Raw genomic sequence first — 27,151 nt, 5'->3', positions numbered from 1 at the left:
GTCGCTATTACAATGATGTTATAATTAGGCTGATAATTGTAATCCCATGTTCGGCTGTGATAGTTTTGGTCCTTAGAAATTTATAAGTTAATCATTAGTTCTGGTAAATTTAACACTAAGGTGAAAACGAAATTGGTTTTGGACAAGTGGCATTGGGAAAAATGGTAGAGTGGATGTAATGATATTGATAATAAGGTGTCAGGACAATTTACCAAATTCCATTTTCCCTAGGCCATTTTACCCAATGCCATTATAACCAACCTACTGTTTTAATCAATGATAGGAATTGATATGAAACTATCTCAACCCAAGATCGGATATTGTTTCGAACCACTGTCGTGAGGGGGGAGGAACTATAAATTCAAACGGATTTTTTTTGTTCAGTCAATTTTCGCCGACCTTTATATTCATCGTAGAGGGTCGTGAGTGGTAGCATTAGAAAGTCCGTCCAGCGTAGGTTAAATAACTAAAAAGTTTTTTTTATTTTTGTTTTTTATCGTGGTGTTATCGAGGTTTAAGCTTTTGTGAACAATTGGCTGATTTTCGCTGTTTCTGTTCTCATTTTCCGTATTTATATGCAATTTTTGCCGATTTTGCTTAAGAAAAATATGTTAAATTTGGTAACTTTTGTATTGTTGGTTTTGACTATAAAAAGACTGTTTTCAAACTGTTTGATCCCATTCTTAACAAAAGCGTTTGCTAAAGTTTTAAAATTTCAGTTTTTTCCATCAAAACTGGCACGCAATATGCTTCTGTAGTCCCCTTTATTTAATATTACCTCAACTAAAAAACACAACTAAAAACAGCTGATACAATCTTTGCTAAATCCAAAACAAGCTGGTTTTAATTGCGGCTCCTTTGGGAGTGTTTTTTAATTAAACGGTTGCCGGTATTTTTTCTAATTTATCTCAAAAATTATGCAAAATGCATCATTTATGTTTGATATATTGATATTTTTGTCAAATAATCCATGCCTCTAAGGATGGGAACAAAAGATTGTTTCCAATAGATGAGCGACAATACAAAAAACAGTTTGGATTTAATCGTTGTTTCTTTAAATCCAAAAAAAACGGATTGCAATCATTCGACGTTTTTTGAAAATAATTTCGCATTCTCTCGTCTTTTCGTTAGTTACAGAAAAGAACATTTATCAAAAAAAACGTTCTAATGACAGATGCAGTTGACTTTCGGTTTTCAGTTGAAAGCTTATTATCTTTTTGACATTAAAAAATACATATTTTGAAAAATAACAACGTGTTACTCAGATTTGCCGCTTTCTCTCTTTTTTTGGTCAACTTCTAGCTCAAGGTCAGCAAAAAATGTTCCCTTGGAGCTTCCAATAGATTGAAATCTAATTGTTTTGCGGGTCTTACGTTTTAAGTAACGGTTTCTCTACTACAAGCTTTTGTAAAAGTTTTTGGAAATTTTCTCATCACTGAGGTTCTTTTTAGGCTCTTGTCACATTACTGACAGGTTAGAAGTCAATTTATTGGCGATTAAAAGGAAAACACAATTCTACACATCAGCTTTTCTGTCAATAGAATATCTTTTTAACGGCTTCGACACCGTCTTCCAGAAGAATTTAATTGAATTTTTTATGTTTTTGTCGTTATTTGTTTTTTGTTGTCGTTTGACACAGTCTGAGTCTGGATAATTTCAGGTTTTAGCGTCTTTTTTATTGATGAACAAAGGAACGAGTGTACTAATTCCGGTTAATAGCTACAGTTTTTCATAACTTTGTAATCAAATGTTTTAAAAAGTACATAGATTTATATTTTTAAATTTACCATTCGCTGTTCTTTATTGTCTACCTGTTACTACCTCTCAATAAAAACAGGTTGGATATCTTTTTTATCTTTCTTGAAGAAAAGCACAATTGTTTGTATGGACAAATTCTGGTGCATCAATTATTGTTTTAACGGCCTTGTTACCGGTTTCTCTCAGAGTATATTGTGATTGCAAGTGATAGCTAAATTTCTTCCTGACTTAGGAATCAAATGTTTTAAAAAATATATGGGGATGTTTTTTTTAATTTGCACTGTTTTTTTGGTTACTTGTCCCTGGTATTATTAACCACAATTCGAATATTCAATTATTGTTGTTGAAAAGAGGCAAAATTTAACATATATAAAGTTTTTAGAGCGTTAATTATTGTTTTTACGCCTTCAATACCTGTTTTCTGCAAAACATGGTTTTAGTTTTTCATTTTGGTCTATTTACCGTTATTTTTGTAGGTTTATGGCATAATCTGTAGACTTAAAGAATGATCTCAATTGCGGCTTTTTTAAGATAATTCATTTGCTATCTGGTGTTTCGATGTCTTTGAAATTAATTGTTTTCGAAAAAAAACTATATGTATTTTTTTAATTTTTAAAACTTGTTACCTAGTCTGATTATTCAGCGGTCTAATGTTTCATTATTGGTTTTCAATGAAGGCGCAGTTGATGTCTAAATTTTTACTGATTAGATTATGTTTTTAATGGCTCAATGTCTTTATATTAAAGTAAGAATGAACATAAAACTATTTAGAGATTTCAATTGATATCTAATCGTTTTGATGGAAACTATTTGTTTTCGAGAAAACGTAAACGTTCCACTCAGTTTTTCAAATTGTTTTTTAAATGTATCAGATAATGAACCCTTAAAAATTTGGAGAATGGGGTACTACTTATGGTAATACGAATGTCATTGTGAGCTGATGATAACATCAATTATTATTATTAATTAATACCAAACAAATTAAAACGCCGCTAATAGCTTTCACTATTATCAACTAAACACTATACATGTTAACAGTGCAAAATTGTAAAAGAGTTTGAGCTACATTTCTGACATTTTAGATGTTAACGGCAAATTTTAATTCTGCCGGGCGCAAAAATCTCTTATTATTGGTTTCTCTAAAAAACTTTTAGTATGGTTCAATTGAGGAGCAAAACTCTGATATCTAAAAATATTCATTTGATATTTTGTTAAGTCGTCATGACCTCAAAAATCTACTCTGCGCGATGGTTAAACAATTGCCAATTAATTTTAACCATGTTCATTTTTGAGTAGCAGTTGAAGAACACCTGAGTGGTAACTTAATCAGGAATAGAGCTTTGTTTATCAAATCAAAAGTACCGAAAGTAAGAGTAATCAATTTAAGAGACAAACAAGTTAGCAATTGAACACCCAAATCTAGACTATAGTTAGATAATTTATATAAGAAACATTTAAAAAAATATATATTTTTTTCAAATTGACTCAAAGAAAATACAGAATGCGTATTTAGATTCAAAAAATTTTGAAAATATTCTATGTAAAACGTTTAAGAGTGTAAGTTATATAGCATTTTTGTTTGAAATTTAGAGATAAATAAAGAAAAATAAGCGATAATTGATTGTTCCATAAACTGTCCCCAACATAAGAAGATGCTTGTTTTAAACTGCTTTGAGCGCCTTATGTTCTTCATGAATTTTGAGCTATCACATAAAAGATTTGATATATGGGCTTTTCCTGAATTCATGTCTAATAACACTGTCGGAGAACAGGGACCTTAAGACAGCGCTGAATTTGTAAGACATGCACACACATTTTAATCAACATAAAGCAAGCCACCTATTTTTGCTTTATGTTGATTAGATGTGTGTGCTATTTAGAGTAAAATTGATAATACATACTTCTCATTATAATAAAACTATGCTACGCGTTTTAAAACAATGATATCAAATTTTCTTCGCATAATAGGAAAACTCTTTTATTGACGGAATGTTTTTTATTTATGAACTATATCGTGCATATGGTTTAATATATATATATATATATATATATATATATATATATATAAATATATATATATATATATATATATATACGCTATATATATGCTTTAAAAAATATTGCTTACACCAAATTATACAAGGAGGTTCGGTAATGTGCTATTGCTCATAAAGTTCCTATCCCGCTCATCCACATGAGAATAAAGAGAAAACTCCAAAAACTCAAGTATTTTTCAAAAAAATTGTATATAAACAAAAATATCGTCTCCAAATACTTCAGTGGAGTAAAAAATGCCGCATTAGAAAATGCCGCATTAGAAAATAGAAAAAAAAACAGCAAATTCGCTAATATTTTTTTTTTGAAAAATAATTTAATTTCAAAGTAAGGACAATCATTAGACATCAATTAAAATTATCCAAACGTGTTACTATCACCGATGCCTATATTGGAGGGCATTAGGACCTGTCGTTGTCCAGTTTTTCTTGCGGTTACAAAAAAAAACACAACAATCAGAATCTCAAATGTAATTTGAGAAGAAACGCTATCGAGGCCGTTAAACCATTTCCGCCCCTACAAATACGTTCGGTGGCGCCATCTTTGAATGCCAATAATGTGTTATGTGACCTCTCATTAATGACACTAGGTAAAAAAACGACAAAAAGCGAAAAAGAGGTGAAATTAAAAAAACTTTAATGTTTTTCGAAAACATTTCTTTCAATGTAATAAAAGCCACTAGCTACAAAATAAAATAATTAAGTAGGTTCTGATGAAATTCCTTGAGATTTTTATTTAATCAGAATAGTTCCTATGTTCACAAAACAACGTCAAAAAGACAAAAAAATTTAAAAGTCTTTTTCCAGAAACCAGCGTTGAAGCCAGTACTGTCATCACAAATTCTCTGAAAAAATCTTTGAGAATTGGTACACTCAAGCCTTCTCTCGACGCCAAAAATGTCATATTTGATCTCTAATTAACGAGAATAGTCATGAAAGCCATTGGCTGTTTACTCAAATGAGAAAATATAGGCTCATCTAATACTCCAGAAAAAACCTTTGAGACCTCTCATTCTCCAAGAAACTTCATATGACTAAACGACAAAAGTAAAATGACTATTGAAGACAAAAGCAAAAAAGAACTCAATTAAATTCTTCCAGAAAGTGGTGTCGAAGCCGTTGAAACCATAATCTGTACCTTTGAAAAGTTTAAATATTTCATTTGTGCTTTTGTGTACGCCGTTAATGTGTTATGCGAATTGTCAATAATGTCACAATGTGAAAAAACGAGAAAGGCGTGAATAAAGAGCAAACGCCTAAAAGTCACAAAAAATGTTGTTTAATCTGCTAATAACAAGGCCAAAAAATTTTAGCTTAACACGTAAAGCTGCAATGAAGGTTAGATTTTGATTCGGCAGAAAGAAGAAGCATTCTTTCTGTGCTGGCACTAAGATACTCATGGAGATAAGACAGCAAAAAACGGCCGAACGTTAATTCCAGATCAATCTTAAAGGAAGTGGAAGTACGACTAGTCCTTTGAGGTTTACAAAGACCTTGTAAGTGGTTTTTTGGTGTATATTTCTGGCAAATTTAATCAAAGTGGATCAAAGAAGCTTATTTTCTGCAATTTTTGATGAAAAGCGCCGAATTTTGAAAAAATTACCAAACTTAGCTATTGAAATAAACCAAAAAATTCAACAATACCTTTTTGTCGTTGAAAATCAAATTAACAACACAATTATTAACAATTTTAACCTACATTAAAAAAATTGACAACATTTTTGCGGTACAACTTCCGGAAAGTCTGAATAAAAATAACGCAAATCGATCTTAATGTTCTATATCGCCCTGGATGGAAACCGAAATTCTAAAGAATCTTTTTAATTCCATATTCTACGTTGAATGAGCTTTTTAATGATACCACTCACAAGTATCTACGATGAATATATCGGTCGGCAAAAATTGTCAGAACAAAAAACCCCCCAAAAACCCAATTGAGTTTATAGTTCCTTCCCCCCCAAGAGGTTTTGGAACAAAAAATTGAGCAGAAATGGTTTTGAAAATTTTAATGCAAATAGGCATTCGATTGCGGACGAAATTTATTCTGGAAAATAAATACATGCCCATTTTGATTGCCAATTAAAGGGAAGTTCTCGACTTTTGTGAGCTGACTTCTTCTTTTGTAAAATTTACTAGTTCGTTTTCCACCTTGGTTATAGTTCGCCTTACTTACGAGGGGAGGAGCTATATACTCAAATGGGTTTTTTGTTCAGTTAGTTTTAGCCGATTGATATAATCATCATAGAGAGCTGTGAGTAGTAATATTAGAAAGCCGAGAAAGCCCGTAATTTTACAATATTCAATCAGAAATAGCTCAAAACAGGTTTTGTATCACTTTTGTTTGAATAGTTTAAATATGCCGGAAGTAGAAACATGATATCTGCTGTTACCAAATCTCCAATAAAGGCTGGTTGTACTTTCGCTTTCTATAGGCGTATACTCAAATTTAAATTTGCAGGTTTTTTTTAAAAAAATGACTCATTATTTAATGCATTATTTATTTTTGGTTTATTGACGTTAAAAGTCACAAAAGTTTTGTTAAATCTGCTAATAACAAGGCAAGAAAATTATAGCTTAACACATAAAGCTGCAATGAAGATTATATTTTAATTCGGCAGAAAGAAGAAGCATTCTTTCTGTGCTGGCACTAAGATACAAGTTGACCAAACTAAGTGAAAAATACACGTTGACCAAATTAAGAGAAAAATAGTGGCAAAATTCAAAAAGCCCTTGCTCCATTAAAAACAAATAACTTTGAAGGTCAAAACGACCACAAGCCTTCGAGAAAAAAACTATTAACATTTATTTGCAACTGCTTAGGAAAATAATTGGACCTATGACCAATTTTCTTTGATTTGAAATCTTTTGTTCCTGTTCATTAACTAACATAAATAAGATTGATTTTTTTTACAAAAACGAATTATTGCAATCTGAATTATTTTTGGATTGTAATAGTCCAGAATTGGACAAAAACGAGCCTTGTCATTGCTGTTATTGCACTATGAACACATTATTGTTTCGAAAATTATAGTTATAGAAAAATTTTGATTAAAATATCATGAATAAATGCTGCGTTTCTGATAATCATGGAGATAAGAGAGCAAAAAACGGCCGAACGTTAATTCCGGAGAACTTTAAAAAGAAATGGAAGTACGACTAGTCCCCTGAGGTTTACAAAATCCTTGTAAGTGGTTTTTTGGTGTATTTAACTCTGGCAAATTTAATCAAAGTGGATCAAAGAAGCTTATTTTCTTCAATGTTTGATGAAAAGCGGCGAATTTTGAAATTATTACCAAATTTAGCTATTGAAATAAATCAAAATAGTCAACAATACCTTTTTGTCACTGAAAATCAAATCAACAACACAATTTTTAACCATTTTAACTTGCATTAACAAAATTGACAACATTTTTGCGGTAAAATTTCCGGAAAGTTTTGTATAAAAATAACGCAAATCAATCTTAATGTTCTATATCGCTCTGGAAAACGAAGTTCTAAAGAATCTTTTTTATTCCATATTCTACGTTGAGTGGGCTATTTAATGATACCAGTCACAAAACTCTACGATGAATATATCGGTCGGCGAAAATTGTCAGAACAAAAAAACCCCAAAAAAACCCAATTGAGTTTATAGTTCCTTCCCCCCAAGAGGTTTTGGAACAAAAAATTGAGCAGAAATGGTTTTGAAAATCTTAATACGAATAGGTATTCATTTTCGGATGAAATTTATTCTGGAAAATAAATACATGTCCTTTTTGATTGCCAATTCAAGGGCAGTTCTCGACTTTTGTGAGCCGACTTCTTCTTTCTAAACTTTACTAGTTTGTTTTTCCACCTTTGTTATAGTTCGCCTTACTTACGAGGGGAGGAGCTATATACTCGAATGGTTTTTTTGTTCAGTTAGTTTTAGCCGATTGACATAATCATCATAGAGAGCTGTGAGTAGTATTATTATAAAGCCGGGAAAGCCCGTAATTTTACAATATTCAATCAAATATAGCTCCAAACAGGTTTTGTATCACTTTTGTTTGAATATTTTAATTATGCCGGAAGTTGAAACATAATATCTGCTGTTACCAAATCTGCAATAAAGGGTGGTTGTACTTTCGCTTTCTATAGGCGTCTACTCAAATTTGAGTTAGCTGGTTTTTTTAAAAAACATAACTCATCAATTAATGCATTATTCTTTTTTGGTTTGCTGACATTTTCCATTTACTAATTGATCTATTTTACATCTATAGGGAATAACTAAACGTTATTGTTGGACGCGCAAATTTAAGACCTAATTTGGAATCATCTTGAATTTTTACAATCAATAAATATTCAGATTATAATGGGGCTCGGTCTTTCTAAAAAACAAGTTTTGCTTTTGTTCTTTATGATGATTTCTGCGAAAAATATTTGAATCCAGTACAATTAATGACAGATCTTTTTCATAAAAAAGCGATCTGAATATCTATTCTATCTTCAGAGAAGAGCTAAGAAATTTAAGGTCTTGACAGGTTGTTTTCGTAAACATTAGTTGGCTTCTTCGTCTGTTGGAAAAATGATCTAATTGAGTTCCTTAGGAGCCGTCTGTGAACCTATACAAGGCCTTAAAGTGTTATCTATCGCTTCTTATGATTTTGGATACGTCCGTTTTAGGATAATGTCCATAAACTTTTTAAGTCTGTCAATTTTTATCTTGTTTCTTTGTGCATGTAGCTAAATCTCAAAGTGTACAACGCAAAAAGAACCCTAGGTGAGAGACAAAAACTTTTTATATAGTATTTTTATTTTCAACCAATGGTTTCTTGGCTTTCTTACCACAAAATTCATAAAAATTTTTGTTTTTTTTGGAAATTTTCCCACATTTGAGGTTGTTATTTGCTCCTTTTGAAAATTATCAGAAAAAGAAGAACTCCAATTGGCGTTGAAAGAATGCACAAGAAAAAAATTTTTAAAGATTTTTAGGAATAGCCATGTTATAAACGGCTGCGAAATCTCGCAAATTGTTGTTAAAAAATTTTGCTTTATAGCTTCTTTGGATGCATAAATGAATCGTTTTCCTTTTTTCAGTTTGTAGCTAACGGTTTTAATGGCTTTTCATTTGGTTTCTTCGATTTTTGTTCTCAGTGTCGTCAAAAAATAAGTTAGTGTCATGATTGACATGGCTCATCAATTGTGGCCCCAAACAATTTTTTTGCTCCTTTTTATGCTTTGAGTGATGTCTATAGAGCTTAGAATTGTGTTCTCATAAAATCATCGTGAGTTTTTGATACTTTTTGTTATTTCTGGTTGTTCTGTGTCTTTTTCACAAAAACTTTCTTATAAAAAAGACCCAGTTAAAGATCAAATAAGACCCAAGCAACAACCTCAAAACTTTTTGTCAATTAAAAGTATAATGGTTTCCAAGACCTCATATTTTTAGTCACTTCAACACTGTTGTTTTCTTTGTCGTCTTATGATTCTGTCTCGCTCATAACAATCACAACTGGTTTTCCCAGCAGTTGCAACCTAATCTGGTTTTGTTCTAAATTGAATTTTTACGGTATGTTTGATTTTTTGATCATTATCACGAAAATCGGGTTAACCAATTTGAGTTGAAAAAATTCAAATCTGAAATTATGCAGTGTTCTTGACGAATAGTCTATGATTTTTGTGGTTGCGTCTCAGCTTTCTTTTTATTTTTTAATATTTTTTGTGTTTGCCTTTCTCTTCGTTTTCGTCTGTTATTATGGATAATGACAGGTCTCAATTGCTTCCGATGAGGTATAATTTAACCTTATTTTTGATCTGAGTTGATAGGTATTGGTTTTAAATAATTTCAAATTTGTTGTCAAAAATAGACACGTAATTTTGAAATTTGCTCTTTTGCTCTTCTTTGTCGGCCTGTTACCGAGTTTCATTATTGAGAGTTCTCAAATTTTATCTAGTGAAGATCTAACGAAGTAAAGGTTAATGAGATCAGTTCTTGCATTTTCTGACTCTACTCTCAATTTGTTGTTAGTTGTGTGTTTTTTTAATATAGAGACATCGAGTTTTGGTCGTAATCAATGTTTGTTATAATATGATTTTGATGTTAGTCTTGTCATGTGTTCTAACTAATGGCAAGTCTCATCGGCCCTCTAATCCAGCATTATTGTTTTCACATAGTTGTCTTTTAAACGTTATTTAAATTTTTATCCCTTACTAATTTGGTGAACAATTAAATCAAAATGTGGATGATCGTGGCCGGATCATTATGTGCAAACGCAGATTACAGAGCCTCCTTGCTAATCCAAAATATGTAATTTTATACTATGACTACACAGTTTTCGAAGCTAACAGGCCAAGTACTGGTTGTTCAAATTAAGACAACAGAGAATTTTTTCAAGCAAAATTGGGGGACAATATGCTCACCAGAACGACAAATTATTGGAAATGATTTCCCAACTCTAACGTAAGGAGTACTTTGATTACGGCATAATGCTTTTTGTCATATTCTAATTTTGGTGTAGATATATGATTCATCTGGATGTTGACTGAAAACGAATCAACTTCTCCACGTCTCTGCAACTTGGTTTTTTATTTTTTGGAATAATAATTTGGAATTTTTGGTATTACCAAAAGTTGTTAGTAGTGGATAAAACAAGGATTCCAACCACCAGTAAAATTTGTCCCTTTCTCCTAACGCTAATCGCGCATGTCGAATCGGGCCAAATTTTACTGTTTGTTGGAATCCTTGTTTTATCCACTACTATATTCACCACTATAAATACATATTACATGCACAATTTTGTGTACAAAATGTATATAGCTAGTATAATTTATGCGTTTCATAAACTAATATACAAAAGTTCTCAAGCTAGTTTTAAGCCTAATTTCATATCTAATATGCCAAACTATATTGAAATAAATCAGGTTAATCATCTCACAAAGTTTTTTTCAATAGAATCGGATGGACTGAAAATAACTCAAAATTGCTTAGAAATTGATAATAAGATACATCTTTCTTTAAAATTTTGACTTTACCCTTGGAGACGATTGATCTATGATGTTTAACTGAGTGATTCTATGTACCAGGGTACATTTTCTTTGAGCCGAGTGTTGAGAGGTCTTGTTAAAAGGTTGACTCGCCTTTACCACGCTACGGCAGTGCTGCTCGACCTTTCTTAATGGCAACTGTTGGGGAGGGTGCAACTACAGAATGCTTGAACACTTTTAATTTTAATTATTAGGCTGACTGAACTCTTAACAATCAGGTGAATATATTAATGTTTTAACACTAAGGATATCAATATTAATATTAAATATATTTCTCAATAACCAATCACTTGTTTATCATTTATGAAAATTGTAGTTCTGGCATGCACCTAGATTGTAGCTAGCTATCCTTCTGAACTTCTGCCAAAAACATTGTAAGGAACTTTTTCCATTCTGAGTAGTAGTCTGCTGAGACTAGGATCCTGGGATAGCTTTCACACGCTTGAGAGAAGTTGATATAACTCTGGATAGTAGAGTAGGAATATCTTTTATCGTTCAGTAGTTTTTTCCAGGGAATATCCTTATTGTTTTCTTGATGATTTTGTTTCACTTTCCACCATATGTATCCTCTGTCAGAAATTGTCAGTAGATATAAACGATTCAGCTTTCCCTCCATTTTATTGACTGTGGTGAGATAAGACTCAAATTCACCAACATTGAATGAATTCCTGAGTTTATTGTGGAAAGATAAATGTTCCGGCACATTCACTTCAAACTTGTCCAGTGTTTCCTGATGCTCGTAACTTAGTAGGTCCTTCTTGAACTTGGAGAGGAATAACTGGAAGAGTTCTGTTTTAGTTCGTTTTCCAGTCTCACTTTCAAGTTCGGCGGTGTTGTCGGGTATGCATTTGTTCTCCTTACAAAATGTAATCATTAGAGTTGTTAAATTAGTCAACTCGTTTATATTTTCTTCAGATAAAGAAGTGCATGATAAAGCTCCAATTATTAAAGTCTCGTCAAATGACGAAAATTGTTTAAAATTTTCGCTAGTTTTTGTAGTGAAGTGAAACTCATGATGAATGGCCAAAAAGTGCCGTGGAGAATAAAGGTCCCCTCATGGAGAATTATTCTACAACATTCTTTTTTCTAAAAAATTCTGACATGATTTTTAACTTAAAATTAGTTATCTTTTCCCAAGTAATCCCCTGTTTGAAAGTAAAGTAATATTTAAATCCTTCTTTTAAATTGAAATCTTTGTATAATTTATTAAAAACTAAATAAAAATTTTAATAAATACTCACCAAACTAGCTAAATTTTAAGGGCATCATAAATTCGAAATTTTCACTTAATTGATTTCATTCTGTTAGTGGTGGTGGCATTCTTTGTCAATGGTGGCGGCCATTTTAGCATGACATGCACTTTTCACTCGATCTGTGAAGCAGTTTCACTGATATGTAATGCGATGTTAAACCAAGCTTGTTGACTTCTTATACTATTAGTGGTTGCTAAATATGAAAGAAAGCGAACGAAAAGAGCACAGTCAAAAACAATGAGATCGGTGGAAACACAGTGATTAGTGTTTTTCTATGTCTTCTTGAATATTATAATTATAAACATGCTCTCTGAATTGATTTCTAGTATGACCATATCTATATCTATGAAGATTAATACATAGTCTACATTTTCTATTTCTAAATCTATATAAGGATATATGTTTATAAACATTACACATACTACATGTTAGATTTTGATCAGGATCAAAATAATGATATTCCAAATGTTCTATATAATCTTTCACTTTAACCATATTTTTACATACATAACAAGAATATTCTAATTTTTTACAATTATTACAACATTCTTTCCGAGGTTTATTTATACACTTTTTGCATTTCATTTTCTTTTTTCGAAAAAATTTTATTTGATTATTACCCTAAATAAATACATCATGTCCCAATCAACTAAAACTAATGTCATAAACTTCTGCGTTGTCTGTAATCTATCCGTTGAATCAGGGAAGGGTTTATACAGGCATCAATCGTACGATCTCAAACATAAGGAACTATTGGAGAAAATGTTTGAGTCTGAAGAAGAAGAAATCTCTGAGAGGGTGTATAATTTGGATGAAGGTGATTATATTATTAAAACTAAACCAGCCACCAAATTTTAAACTGAAACTGAAGAGGATATCTCCACCAGATTTAAGTATGAATGTAAAGAATGTCATGAAGAATTTAGCTCTAACTACTCACTCATATAGTCATAATCGTAAGTATCTAGAAAACACAGAAGACTTCAATATAAACTCCAGTCAGAACATGAGAGAGTTTTATATTTCATATAAAGGTGGGAATTACATTGAAGATATAGATGAAGCAACTAATTACTCTTTAGAAGAAATTAAAAACTGTTACCAGTTTTGTAAAGTTAAGAGTTTTAAATATAAGATCACGGCTGAATGTGATTATAAGAAGAGAACCAAAGAAGAAGTTAAAACTACTAAAATATTCTCCAAAACTGATTATATTAATAATAATGCAATATATGAATATGTTGACTTCAATCGGTGGCTAGATTTCGAAAAGGAAATATCTGAAGGTTATGGTTATGATTTTGAGTTTCTTGGAATAAGAAGTATTCAGTTAAACATTGAACCAACTGAAGCATCTATTGGTAGTTACTATATAGATTTACCTCCTGATCTCAAAAACTCTAAATCGATATTAAATATACGTAGTTATAATTACAATTGCTTACAACTAACTATAACTGCTTGGCTACATCCCGCACCACACCATGCAACTCGAGAAAGTAAATATGTAGATAAATTAATTGAACCAAGGCAACAACATGAAGATGATTTTGCTTATATAATAAGAATACAGAAATTGTATATCATTAATATTTGGGTATACACACCTTGTGGTGGGGGCAAAAAAGAATTGTTCAAACAAGTGGATAATTTTAAGAAAGATAGAAAAGATGTAAGAATACTAGTTTGAAGTAATGGTCAAATAGAATACTGTGCCCTAATAAAAAATATAGAAACTCTGTTAGAACAACCAAATAAAGACAACATTAAATATTATTATTGTGATAGGTGTACCTATTGGTTTAACTCACAAATTAAATATGATAAACACGAATTCAACAACTCATTCAAACCAAAGATCGTTTGTCCTAAGAAAAAACATATTACTTTTATTAATGCACACAAACGTCAGAATATAAAGAATATTAAAACTGCCGATGTAGAATGTTGCATTGTTGAAGTCACAACTAATGACTGTAAATATGTAATAGCTGAACATATGCCAATAGCTGTGGGTTACACATGGCAAGGTAATTTCAAACATAACTTCGGTCTAGGCTGCATCAAAAGATTTGTTAGAGATCTATTAGAATTAGAAACTTGGAATAATTTCAAGCGCAACAAACAAATGATATTTACAGAAGATAAATTATATTAGGAAACTGAAAACACTTGTCATGTCTGCAGCAAAACATGTATTAATAAAGTAAGAGATCACTGTCATGAAACTGGTAAACATAGAGGACCAGCATGTAAAATATGTAATCTAAGATACATAAGATACAAAGAACAAAACTTCATTCGAGTAATATTCCATATTGGCTCTGGCTATGACTTCAACCTACTATAAAGTGAACTCTTTAAACAGAATAATGATAAAAGAAAAGTAGATAACATTACACTAGCTGCTGGTAAGTCTAAGATGTTTAACATTGGTTGTCTCAATTTCTTGGATAGTTATAACTTCTTAGCTATGCCTCTAGATCAAATGGCAAATATATATGGATGTTAAAACTAAAACATTATATCCATATGAATACTTTGGTTTACAGTCGTATAGTAGCAAAGCTACCTGAGGAACCACGACAAAGTTGTATGATGAAGCTATAGGTAATCTAAAAATAGAAGACTTCAAATACTCTCTACATATTAAATTACCAACACAAGAAGAAGTCGATAACTTTAATAAAGACAACAGTCACAAAACTGGTAAAGATCTAACTATAGCGTATTTACAAAATGATGTGGAAATATTAGACTACTGCATGAATGAATATGTTAAACTAAGCTTGAAAGAATTCAAGCTCAACCCACTGCATTATGTAAGTCTCCCAGGTTATAGCTTTGATTGTTGGTTATGTCAAGTGGTGTTACATTAGATACATTGCAAGATAAACAAATGCTAGATGATTTTGTTGAGCAAAGAGAGGTTGATATATGTGGAATAATGGGTGATAGATATATAGATAACAGTGATGGTAAGACCATATGGTATATTGATGCAAACAACCTATACTGCTATGCAATGATGCAAAAGCTACCTTATAAGGACTTCCACTTTACTACTACTACTACTACTACTACTACTACTACTACTACTACTACTCTTGATACTATATTAAATACTCCAGATGATAGTGATCATGGTTACTATATAGTTTGTGATATTGATTATACTAATGAATGTAAAGAGAGAACAGAACAGTTAGCACTAATGCCTAATAAGAGAAAGATAAATGATAATGAATTAGGTTACAGAGAAAGAAATGGAGACAAGGCAAGATCAGAGAAATTAAACTTAGACCAAAACAACAAAACAGAATATATGGTTCATTATAGGATGTTTAAGTTCTATGTTAAGATGGGAGTAAAAGTAACAAAAATACATAGAGTAATTAAATTTAAACAAGACTATATATGTAGAGGTTATGTTCAAAATAATACAAATAAAAGAACAACAGCCAAAAATGAAGCAGAAAAGGATGTAAGGAATTTAATGAACAACTCATTATATGGAAGAATGTGCATGAATCCTGTACACTTCTTTCAAAGCAAGTTCTTGCATGATGAAGAAAAGCTAATGAAAAGTGTAAGTAAACCAACATTTAAGAATATAACTAGATATAGAAATCATAGCCGAATAGAATATATAAAGAAAAAAATAGAATATAGCTCACCTGTATATGTAGGAGTAACAATACTCGAACTTAGCAAATTACATATGTTTGATGTATTCTATAATATTCTACAACCATCCCTCAAAGATCTAACACTTCACTATATGGATACGGACAGTTTCGTATTAAGTTATAGTGAAGATAAAGTTAGTGATGAGCATATGGACTTAAGTAATCTAGACATACCTATAAAAACTAATAATAAAGTCCCAATCAAGTTTAATTACGAGCTGGGGAGTAGGATTATTGAGGAATTTATAGCATTATCCCCCAAACATATAGCTTCAAAAAATATCCTAAAAACACTAAAGAAAAAGGAATAAAGAAGCATAATAATGCTAGGCATATAGATTATTATGATGCATTAATGAATAATACACAAAGAACAGTAGATGAATGTAGAATACAAAAAGTTGGCGATAACATGACAACAACAAAAACAAGTAAGATTAGTTTGAATATATTTGATGATAAAAGGTTTTATGCAAACAGTATTAAAAGCTATCCCCATGATGAGAATCTATATCTATTCAAAAGAGGTTTAATAAAAAAGATCTGCGAACGGACTTCGTCCGTGGTTACCCAACAGACTTCATTTGTGGCAAGCCAAGCAGGTTCCCTGATTAAAACTACTTCAAAAGAATTAGATAATAAAGATATTAATGATAATAAATATAATAAAGACTTGTTAATAAATAAAATTTTAGAATTAACCACTAATGATGATAGAAAGTCAATTAAAGCCTCTATTAGATTATATAATGATCTAAGAATAGACTTCATCTATGGTAAACCAAGCAGGTTGGGGGTACCAAGGACTTCGTCCCTTTCCTGATCTATGAACAGACTCCATCTATGGTTTATAGATTTATAAATCTAAATGAAAAACAAAAAACTGGTTAATAATATTCTATACTTCCTTTTATAAAATGATCAATTGCATCTCCTGGTTTAGTAGTTAGTACATTATAGATCATTATCCCTCCCAAAGTTTTTTTCCAAATTACTATTTCCTCTAGTTTATTTGTTTTTGTTATATTCTATAAATTTTGTTATTTTACTGGTTTCCCTTTCATCTAAATATTTAGAATAACTTGAAATTATTAATTCATCATGCCAGGGATCCTTAGCATGGTTTATAAACTCTTCCATCTGCGAAGCAGGTTCCCTGATAGCGCGAAATTGTTTTCCACAAGCTAAACATTTTTTGAACTCAGAGTAGTTTTCATCAATAGAATTTTCATTATCCATTTTTTCCCTTTATTATAATTTTTCAATATATAAAAAATGACTAAACTAGAAACACCTATAGTATTAAATAATCTAGAAGAACTAAACAGAAAGAATAGATTAGAAGATAAATTAAAACAACAAGAATATTATGGAGAAATAGAAGAGTTATTTGATCCTTTAACTAAAACACTAAATACAAACAATGAACACAATCTAGCATTAAGTGAACAAACATTAAGGGCAATAGATTGGCAAAATCAAGAGTTAGATAAACAAACTAAGATGATCCAGCAAGCTGGCCTCCAGTTAAATGAAGCTTTAATGAAGTCCAATGGCAAAGCTGTAGAGGAAGCTCGAGATAAACCAGGACTTTTAGTAGATAAAGACACAGCTCAAATTATTAACTTATTGTCAGTTCAATCTAACCCTCAATTAAAATTAAATTTCGGAAATTTAGATATTGGTGAATTTGAAATGAACGGTGTTAAACTAATTTACCAAGAAAATGCATTTATTGTTAAGGATAATATACATTATTTGTCAGATGAGGTTATAAACTTTCTTACTAACCCTAATATAAAACATGGTGAAAACAAAATTAAAAGGTTTTTAAAGGATATTGGATATAATTTAGGAAAGGGGGATAAGAAAAGTGGTAGATATAGAGCAATAAAAAGTATAATAGGGGCAAAAGATGATGTATATGGTAGGGGATTTAATAGCAACCCAGACCCAAACAGTTTAATAGAAAGACTAGAATTATTAATACTAGAAACAAAAGCTGGTCATTATGGATTGTATGATGAAATGCTAGATATATCTAAGCAACTATTATCTATGGATATTATTAAGCAAAAGGAACAAGATAATTTTGTTTTTAACTATGGTAAATGAGCAAGCTCACATTTTCGTTGATCAGGGAACCTGCTTCGCAGATAGGTGAAACCATGACTACGTCCATAAAAAATGTGGAAAAACAACAACAACAACACTTATTAGCTAAAGAAGTATTCAGTCCTCAAATAACAAAGTTTAGAAGACACAGAATAATACCATTATGTAAACATGAAACATGGTCAGCTGATTTAATTGATAAGTCATCTCTAAGCAAATTCAATAATAATTATAAGTTTATTTTAATTGTTATAGATATATTCACAAAATATGCTTGGGCTATTCCATTAAAGAATAAATTTGGTTTATCTATAATTAATGGTTTTAAAGTATTATTAGGCGAAAGTCCACAGGGTGGCTCTGAAAGTAGAAAACCAGAAAAGTTATGGGTAGATAGAGGTAGTGAGTTTTACAATAAAACACTTAAATCTTTACTTAAAGAATATAAAACAAAACTATATTCTAATTATAGTGATTTAAGGGCTGTGTTTATAGAGAGATTCAATAGAACATTATTACATATAATAAATAAACCAATGTTCATCAATGGTGATGGTAATTGGGTAAATAAATTAAATGATGCAATCATAACATATAACAATAACATTCACTCAACAATTATTATGACACCAGTTGGCGCTTCTAATAATCCTGATGAAGTTTCATACACTTTTAGTTTTAAGAATATTAAGGGTAAACCTGGCTACGCCCAACCTAAACTTAAAGTTGGTGATTATGTTAGAAATGCAGATAAACGTAATATCTTCTCTTAGGGATACACTTCTAATTGGAACAGAAAATTGTTTAAAATTAATGAAGTTCCAAAAACACAACCACTAACATATAAAATAGAAGATATTAATGATGAGATAATAGAAGATAAATATTACGAACAGGAATTATTAAAATCCGAGTTTGACTTTGAATCTAATAATAAAGTTTTAGAATCATTAAATATTGACCTGCGGTCCTAAGTCTAATTATAATTCTAAGTCTAAATCTAATTGTAAGACTAATTATAAGTCTAATTACAAGACTAATTATTATTCTAATTATAAGTAAATAAATACAAAGATGACAAGAGATAGATTCAACCAAGCTAAACATAAATCAACATCAACATCAACAAACAACTTAAAACTAAGTAAGGCTCGTGGGTTATTCCTAGAAGATAATGATAATACTGATCTGAAGGATACCTATAAAATTACAAATGTACATCCTCCGATAGTGAAAAAGATGTTGTTAATAAAGAGTGTTGTGACAATAACTTATTATCCTCTTCTAATAAAATAGACATTTTAAGTAAAAACTTAACTGAACTAAGAAAAGGTGAATTTGATAAAGTCACAACTAAAACATTACAACTAAATGAAACACAAGTTAATGAGGAACTAATTAATGAGTTTATTGAATCAACAAATGAAATCAGAAATACTGTTAAGTTTTGTAATAAAGTTGCTGCAGATACTATCTCTAAGTATAAGCAATTAAAACAAGAATTTGATAATAATAAGTTTAATCAGAATATCACTAACAAACAACTAGATGAAATGTTTACTACTGGGCTAAAAGAATTTAAAGAAGTTAATAAAAAGACTAACTCTTTCATAGATGAAGCCCTTTGAAAGAAAAAAAGGACAATAGTACAATATATAATTGCCATACTTTTACGAAGTACATTAGTTGATAATAAGGAATAAGCAAGACTTGAGATGCATTATGATTTTGAACAAGAAGATATAACGATAGAAATAGAAAGAATTTTTACTAATTAAAATAACCCAAACTATGACTAACCCAACAGCACCGAGTGAGAGATTACTATATCCAGATTTGTCATCAGTATCAGAAAGGTTGATAAACGAAAAGATTTAAGCTAATAATGAATTTAATAATAATATTAACATTATAAAAGATATTAGAAATTATTATGAAACTGAAACTAATAACTATAATAAGAAGTTAAGTAGATATAAGAAATATATTAACGTAGCTGAGATAACAGAAATAGTATTATCATCTATAGCAACAACTGCAACATCAACATCAGTTGCATTAACAGGTATAGGATTAGATTATTCTATACCAACAGCTTTTGCTACAGCTACTGTTTGTGGTTCATTGTCAAAAACAATTAATACTAAAATTAGAAATAAAATTATAAAGTATTCAACATAAATCAACATCAACATCAACAAACAACTTAAAACTAAGTAAGGCTCGTGGGTTATTCCTAGAAGATAATGATAATACTGATATGAATGATTTCTATAAAATTACAAATGTACATCCTCCGATAGATGAAAAAGATGTTGTTAATAAAGAGTGCTGTGACAATAACTTAGTATCCTCTTCTAATAAAATAGACATTTTAAGTAAAACCATAACTGAACTAAGAAAAGGTGAATTTGATAAAGTCACAAGTATCAGAAAGGTTGATAAACGAAAATATTCAAGCTAATAAAGAATTTAATAATAATAATAACATTATAAAAGATATTAGAAATTATTATGAAACTGAAACTAATAACTATAATAAGAAGTTAAGTAGATATAAGAAATATATTAACGTAGCTGAGATAACAGAAATAGTATTATCATCTATAGCAACAACTGCAACATCAACATCAGTTGCATTAACAGGTATAGGATTAGCTTATTCTATACCAACAGCTTTTGCTACAGCAACTGTTTGTGGTTCATTGTCAAAAACAATTAATACTAAAATTAGAAATAAAATTATAAAGTAATCACAAATGTATATTTTAAGTAAACAGTTTAGCGACAAGTTTAATAGACTATATAGTAAATCAATGAATGATAATAAAATAGATAATGATGAGTATAATGAATTAGTTAAGGTATATGAGGATTATAAGAAGAACAAGAAAAACAAGCTGAGTATTTTTTTAAACTAAAGTTAATAGTGTTTAGCAATAATAGTATGTTTAGTAATAATAATATTAGTATTAATATTTATTGATAATCATAAACATAATATAAATATAATCATAATCATAATCATTATCATAAATATAATAGAATCATAATCATAATCATAAACATAAACATAAACATAAACATAATATAATCATAATCATAATCAAATAATTATCTCTTCTTAGTACCTAAGCATAACCCTCTTCCTTTTTGTATTACCTTTATACCTTCACCAGTAGTTGCAAATTTAATTAAATCAGGTATGGCTGATAATTCAGCTCTAGGGTTTCTAGATGCAGCTGCACTTCTTATTTTACTTGCTATTTCTAATGCTCCTACTGGATTATTGGCAACCTTCTTTCCAAAGTAAACTGTAGCCCTACCAACACTTTTATAGAAATCTTTCAATCCCTCTGCTTCCATCGTTGCATCACTAACAGTCATTGACTTATTTCTCTTACAATTAACACAATTACCCTTTAACATTTTAGAACCTTTTGAAGCAATCCGCGAAGCGGGTTTCCCGATAAAACCTCTTATGTTATTATTACCACTATAATGTCTACCTCCAACACAATATGAATTAGTTTTGAACTTATTTAAAAGACTCATTTCTATATATAAAAGATAATGGAAGTTAAAAAGTATAATCCTTTTGTTGTTATTAAGCCTAAGCCTAAGCCTAAGCTCAAGCCCAAGGTTAGGCCCAAGGCTAAGATTAGGCTTGAAGCTAAGGGTCTATCTCTAGAGAATAAAAAGAAATCAGATATTATTTATGCTAAGGGTTTTGTTAGGACTAGTAGGAAATAATGACAAGGACTATAGTTATAATTATAACTATGACTTAATTATAACTATGGCTTAAATATAATTAAGACTATGTCTATGATATAATATCAACCATCTTATTACCATCACTATTCACACTAATAACCTTTCTTGTTAATACTAATGCATGACATATAAAATCTGCAACTGCAGCACTAAATTTAAAATTAAGTTGTATTGGTTGTGGACCTATATGATCACTTTAATATCTAGTATCAAATACATATATTCTTTAACTACTTTTGAATGTTCTATGATTTATATATGGTTTTATATTATGTGGTAACCCATTGTAATCTTTATTAAAGCTAACAATCTCTTTAAAAGCCTCATTATAATTTTTGGTACCATAATTTATATTCATTCTATCCTCAGGATAAAACTCACTACCAATCTTACAATAACATTCAGTAACATTCATTATATCAAAAGTACTTGCATCATGAGTTTGTTCATTAACATTATTATTTTCAAAACCAACTATTATATATTGTGGTCTTTCCATACCACTTTCCATACCAAGATCAAACATGAGGTAAGTAGCATTGGGCACATTCTTATAAAATGTCTTTCTTTCATAATAACTAAAGTCTACATTATTCTTTTTGCTTAAAACCTTTTGCACAATAAACCTATTATCATTACTAGGGTCAATACTAGGTACACACCATGATATATCTCTAATTTATATATTACCATCATTAGCAACTGCACCAGGATTAGCATTAACTCTATATAGAGCTCTATCATTATTATTTCTTTTTAATATTAGTTTAAATCCTAAATCATATATAATCTTTTCTAAATCATTTACGAAACCAAATAGATCACTCATCTTAATAATCATATACATGTGACCTCGCTGTGCAGCAATATGGTCACTTTTAAGTTGACTATCTCTATTGCCTTGATTTTTAACAAAACCACTCTCCTATTCATCATCAGTACTAGTTAATAACTTATACATCAATAGATTAGGATGGCAATGATCTATATATTCAATAGTCCTACCACCACTAGCTTCAAGCTTTATTGAACTAAACAATGCCATCATACCATAATTAACTAATGTGATATTAGCATCATTAGCAAATACACCACCCTCATCATCTGATACAACAAACTCTATCTCTAGATAGGAATCACGTAAATTTAAATGATTCTCTTCTCTATTGAGAATGATATTAATGTTAGTATTGACTGTATTCATTGTTGCTAGATTATTAGGTTTATATTTGATAATCTTACTTTTGTGTATAACATTATTATAACTATAAGTTGTGTCCAAATTAAAGTCCATTTTTATTAGATAAAAAATGACAGACAATTTAATCTTAAGGGAACTACAAAATATACATGAAGTTTTAACTAAAACTAAAGAAGAGAATACACTTAACTTTAGAATGTTAAAACCAACAGAAAAGTTTAACTTTAGTTAACCTATACTTAACTCATCAAAATTAGGTTTAATTAGATTATCTGTTTATAATTCGGTGTTTAATGTGAATAGAGGGAATACTCAATTCTTATAAGCTAGTACTGTTATAAGAGACGATGAAGCTCTACCTCAGGCTCTTAGTTCTGACCCTAATATTACCCATAACCCTAACCCTGTCTCTACCTCAAGCCCAATCATTACATCTATCCTTAATTATAATTATAAAGAGTCCCGTTGCTATTTTCAACTATTACACCGGAAGCATATGAGTTAACTGACATAGCAGAATTAAAAAAAAGAAACTGATGGTAATGTTATAATAGAACCTGATAAGAATACGATGAAATGTTTAATGGAAATAAAACAAGGAGCACTCAGCTTTGATATAGAGAACTCAATAGCCTCATTACTAGGATTTAGAAAAATAGTATATAAAAAAGGTAAATATAAATCTCAGAAAATTATTGATATTATGGGTTTCAACAATATTAACATTCATTGTAATTTTATATCTGGAGCTAAAGATAATGGTAAAGATACAGATATATTATATACTTTTAATCTAACAGAACCACCATGTTACTTGATAAATATTATACCAACTAATATCTTGTATCAAAATGTAACTAAAGATAGAATAGAATATATAGAATTTCATATTAAAGATGAGCATGGAAGACCTATAGATTTTAATGGTGATGCAATAAGTTTTACTTTACGTCTAACATAGTTAGCAGACGAAGGTCTGTTTGTGTTAACAACTTCGTTGATCTAGTTTAACTAGCAACTTTGTTGATTTGACGTAGTCAGCTGGGCGAAGCCCCATCAGTAAAACTGCTTCGCAGATCTGGTGTAGATATAGATATAGATGAAGATAAAAACTTAAACTCAGACTAAACTATAAAACTCTCCGATCCCAATTAATTCTTAGTTTACCATTAATATTTTTATTTTTAGTTATATCAATGACAATATAATTATAAGGCTCTTTCCATACCTTATTACATATTTCAGCAAAATCATTCTAACTAACTTCAACATTATTAAAGAAACCTTGATATATCGATGCTAGGACTTTACCTCTCTTTTCAAATAAAATAAATAGATTACAGTTCTCTCTAACACTCTGCCTATCTAGAGAGAACAGGTTTTGATTAAAATATATCATATTACAATTATTATGTCTACCTCTACAAAAGTATTCATTAATCACTGGTTCTTTGGCTGTAACATCATCGAATATCATTAGTTTCTTTAAATCTTTGGGTAGTTTATCAGGAGATGGTAAGTCTTTTATATCTTTAATAAATTCTATAATTGCTTTTGGGTTTATTCTCTCTAAAGCTTCATATTGATCACCAGTAGGTCCAATGATGTATAGCTTACCAAAATATATACTAGCTAGAATTAGTTTTTTTAATAAGAATGTCTTACCACATTCACTAGGACCAGATATTATACATCTAAAGATATTTGGGAATGTGGCTTCAGTAATTATATCATAATTATTTAGCCATGATTGTAGATCATCATTTGTGTTTATAGAGATACTGTTATTAGAAATATTGCTATTAGGTTTACTCTTTTGATGTTTTTCAACAAATAGATCTGCGAAGCAGGTTCCCTGATATATAAAATTATCATTAACATTATCACTAATATTATTATTATTAACATTATCATTTACATTATCATTATCAATGTCATTATCATTATCAATTTCATTATCATTATCATTATCATTAACATAATCATTAACATTATCATTAACATTATCATTATCATTAACATTATCATTAACATTATCATTATCATTAACATTATCATTATCATTATCAATGTCATTATCATTATCATTATCATTATCATTATCATTATCATTATCATTATCATTATCATTATCATTATCATTATCATTATCATTATCATTATCATTATCATTATCATTATCATTATCATTATCATTATCATTATCATTATCATTAACATTATCATTATTAGCAAAGCTACTTCGTGGATCATTATCAATATCAATATCATTATCACTATCATTAGCATTATCCTTATCATTATCATTATCAATGACATTATCATTATCATTAACATTAACATTATCTTTATCATTACCATTATCATCAGCATTATCATTAAAATTACAACCTAAACAAAAACACCCATTATATATTCCTGGATATATACATTGATTAACTAGAATATTCAAAGCACTTTTAATTCTAAATCCTCTATCAGTAAGATAGATCATATATAAACAATAATCCCCACAATAGGATTCATCATATTGTTGTGTTCTCTCATTAGAGCCTAGATCAACATATTCTTCTAAAAATAATGGTGGGGTTTCTACACCAAAAATATCAAAGTAATACACAGGACCACCTTCTCTTCTTATAACTAAAACCCAATGTGTACCATCAGTTGGATGTAGATTCACAATAAGGTTGGCGTTGGGTTCACGGATGGGTGAAGCCGTTTCACGGCTACTATCTGGAGTCTCATCTCTCATTACAATTTCAATTGGTGTTAGACTTATATCTTTGACTATATCTTTTATTCTGATATCAATCATAGCATTATTATCAATATTAAATTTATTATTGAATTCCTCAATAGTTAGGATGGGCATTTTTATATAATAAAAATAATATATAAAAATGGATAAAGGCCGTATACTTTTTTTCTTATTATTATAATTGGAATTAGTTATATAATTAATGATTCAAAACCGAGTAAATACACAAAACTAGAAGAAAGCTTTGGTGGATTTATGAATAGGAGTCCAGATAGATTTGAATATGAAAAGTCACCATTACATACTATTGTTTATGGTGGAACTGGAACAGGTAAAACATATTTTATTAGACAATACTTAAAGTTATACTCAGTCCATAATCAAAACCAAGACCAAAACCAAAACCAAAACCAAAACCAAAACCAAAACCAAAACCAAGACCAAAATCAAAACAAAGATCAAAACCAAAACCAAGACCAAGCTAAAAATATAGTTAAAGTGTGTAAAGATGACAGAGACTGGATAGATCCTGAGTCTAATAAGTTTAATACCGGGTTTAAAAAATGTGATATAAATATGATCACAAAAAATAATATGCATAAATTTCAAAATTGTGTAATAGTACTTGATGATATGGGTGATAGGTTAAATAAGGATATAGGTTATTATTTTACTGAAGGTAGACATTATAATATTCAAATGATTGTAATGTGTCATAAACCATCTCAAATAATTAATACAGCAAGAATGAGTTGTCATACTATTTATTTAACAACATATAATGGACCTGATCTATTTAAAAACTTTAATGAGATATATAAATGTGTACATGACTTCAATAAAATAATCAATGAGTTAAATAGTAACCATTATAATCGTACAGATGGAATGTCAGATGAACTTCGTTCGGGTATAATTAAATATAATAAAAAGGAAAATACTTCTAATAGTAATTGAACAATGATATATGATTCAAGAGTTGGATTCCTTAATTTAAAAGCTCTTAGTTTAAAAGATGATTTAGAAAGAAAAGATATAAATAAACTTATAGCATTTATGAAACCACTAATGATTAATGCAACAGATAGAAATGTTATTAATCATGATAATTATCAGTTTTATTTTAATAAACTTCTTACTTTAAATAATATTAAAACACAGAATGATGTTCTAACTAAAGAAATGATTATGGGAAAGGGTATAAAAAGTTTATCAACTATTGGTGGAATTATAAGCTTAGGTTTAATTATATTTAGTTATATTTATCCTGATATAAAATCAAGAAATGCTGGGAGTGTAGCAATGGGAGCAAGCACAATGTTGAGTAGAGTAAATACATTAGTTAACGTTGGATATGGAGACAAGTTGGATAATGATCCACGAAGTAGCTTTGCCAATAGTGAAACATGGGCGAAGCCCAATTCACGAAATACAATGCAAGAGGAATATATAAATCAGTGTAACTGTGACTTCGTCAATAAAGAGATGGGAATTTTGAATAGAAAGGGAGGAAAGTTTTTAACCAGACTATATGGAAA

At 29.8% G+C, this 27,151-nt stretch overlaps 1 protein-coding gene across 1 annotated transcript in view; it reads left to right on the top strand.

Moving 5' to 3' along the window:
• LOC142349363 (uncharacterized) overlaps positions 1-27,151 on the top strand; it is a 33,016-nt gene that overhangs the window by 3,654 nt on the left and 2,211 nt on the right. The gene's annotated exons all lie outside the window — the stretch shown is intronic.

This window comes from Convolutriloba macropyga, chromosome 1 (assembly GCF_964194025.1).
Source record: "Convolutriloba macropyga chromosome 1, txConMacr16.3, whole genome shotgun sequence".
Taxonomy (NCBI): domain Eukaryota; kingdom Metazoa; phylum Xenacoelomorpha; order Acoela; family Convolutidae; genus Convolutriloba; species Convolutriloba macropyga.
This window is presented reverse-complemented; position numbering and strand designations above follow the sequence as displayed.